The sequence below is a fragment of the Octodon degus genome, unplaced genomic scaffold (assembly GCF_000260255.1).
Source record: "Octodon degus isolate 3935 unplaced genomic scaffold, OctDeg1.0 scaffold00069, whole genome shotgun sequence".
Lineage (NCBI taxonomy): Eukaryota > Metazoa > Chordata > Mammalia > Rodentia > Octodontidae > Octodon > Octodon degus.
This window is the reverse complement of record NW_004524645.1, coordinates 4336693-4339188: the sequence shown is the minus strand read 5'-3', so window position 1 is coordinate 4339188 and position 2496 is coordinate 4336693.

The following is a 2496-nucleotide window of genomic DNA, read 5'->3' as shown; positions in this document are numbered from 1 at the left end:
GATGGAGAAAACAAAACTAACAGCAGAAATAAAAACCTAAGCAATAAAAAAAGAAATAGAGAAAAGAAGGAACAAAATGAAATTTCCTGGGCCACAGGTCTGTAACTACCTTTTGGTGTCTGCAGTTCTGTGGTAGTGTCTAAGTCAGAGCCCAAATTTGTGTTAGGTGATCCCACTCAGCTTATAGTAGGGTTAGTGCTGGGTGAAGGGTATTCTCATCCAGCCTGCAGTAGGGTTGGCAGGCACCAGCTCTGATCTTTCAGCTACACAGACTTGTGGGCTGAACTTTGCCTCTAGCTGTGGGAGTTGGGGTTCTAGTCTTTAGCCAGCATGCCACTGGATGTCACTTGGTGGCCTGCCCACATAGTATCCTTGCCTTGTATGTTTCTGCAGCCATGGGTTACCTAATTGGTGTGGGCTTTCAGCACCAGGATTCCTTAGACAAAGACAGCCCAAGGTTAGTTCAAGATCTATATACAGCTGGCCCCTCCTAGCTTTTGCACTGCCTCCTCTGCTCTGCATAACTCTCTCCTCTCTTGCCCTGCTGGGAGCAGAGTGCAGCTGGGAACACTGTGCTCAGAATCACTACCTCAGTCCCTGGCCACGCTGACTCTACAGGTTCTAATTAGCTGCCACAGCATTCAGCATTCACTGACCTGCTCAATTGGTGTGTTTCTCCCTGGAGGACTCTTGGCTTGCTTACGCTCAGTGTGTCTCTGATAGTTCTCAGCTTAGACAGAGGTTGCTTTTTATCCTCTCATAGTCTAAGAACAAACTTGTTTACCATCAAGGAAGAAGCAGCTTCCTGGTTTCTTGCCCCTGTGTGTGCTCGTGAAATACACCGGCACACTGCAACATCCTCTGTTTGGAGGAGGGCAAAAAAGGCAAGTGGGCTGTGTACTCCAAGTCTATCCTGTGTGGTTTGATTCTCCAGACTCTTGGGGTTCCATCTGCTATTTGAGAACCATCTGGAATGGCAGGTTTTGTGTTGTGTGCGGGAGGAGGTCCCATAGGCAGCCTTGTAGACTGCTTCACCTTTTCATAAACTAGTATACCTACATTTAATTTGGTCTATTAGGGTCTTATTTCAGTTTAATTTTCACATGAAGTTATATGTTCCTCCCTTTCTTCAAATTACCTGTGTTTTTATTTGATTTTCTCTGAGTATGTCCAAGATTCCTCCTCCTCTGTTCAGCCATGTTGAATTCCTGATATTTCATACACTTGTAATCCACTTAGAATTCTCTTTGGTGGTGTTGTATACTTTATCCTAATGCTCCACTACTTCTCAAACTGTTGTTCATTCATTTTTATTAGCACATATTTGCCATACATACTGTTCACATTCATGACAGGGAATTTGTATCTGTACATAATGCATCTTAGTTTTTATTTTCTCCCATTCCTTGCTCCTTTCTTCAACCCTTCCTGTTTTTTGGTGGTTTTTTTTTTGTTTTTTTTTCTTGGTATTTTTAGGGAAGGGTCTATAGGGTGTTCAGGGTCTCACTACTAGATCAGACTCATAGTGACCCATCTGCTTACAGCTTCTCAAGAGCTGGGATTACAGGCTTGCTGCCACCACGTCCAGTCTCAATTTCCGTCTCTGCATGTCCAGGGGGCGGGGCCAGCATGGCAGGCCAGGGGATCGAACCCCAGGCCCCTGTGTCTGCTTGCAGGGGCTTTAATCCACTGAGCTCTTTGGCAGGCCCTCGACCCTTCTTCTCATCCCATTCTTTTTGAAAATGTTTTTTAATACCAGGGATCGAACTCAGGACCTTTTGGATTCTTTTTAAAATCCACTTTCCCTTCCTTTCCTCCATTTTTCCCTGTCTCCTCCTTCCTGTTTCTTTTTTCCCCATAATTTTATTGAGAAACAAATAGCAGTGAGACAGTTTCAAACCAAATTGGGAGGACAGTTTCAATAATTAACACATTGCATACATTCTTCCTAGGGGTTAATTGCTGTACAAGATGCGGACATGATATCCTATTTAGAAATACTATTAGAACAAATCCCTCTATTCATTAAGAGAATGCAACTATATATCTATCCTAACCGTTTTGAATACACAAATACAAAATGGACATTGATCTGTATCCCCTTTTCTTGTTTAGTTCCGTTATTTGATTATGGGTGTGTTAACTCAGCAAAATATTCTAAAAGAGTCCAGTAGTCCATAATAGTATTGGGTCTTCTGCTTCACTGGTAATGTCAGAAATTGTTGACCTGAGTCCCCTACAGCTCAACATAACAGCATGGCTTTGCTTCTTATACTTAGTTTTTATACTTTTCTGCTGGATGGTTAAGACCAAGATAAAGCAGGACCTATGCAACAAGAGTTGTAGCTTTTGGCCCCTTCCTGTTTCAACAGGTAATTCCTCCTTCTGAATTTCTATCTTCAGTTTTGTCCCTTATTTATACTTTGGGTTTCTCACACAGGAAAAATAATACAGTATTTAAACTTTGATTCACTTCACTCAAAATTATGATGTTGC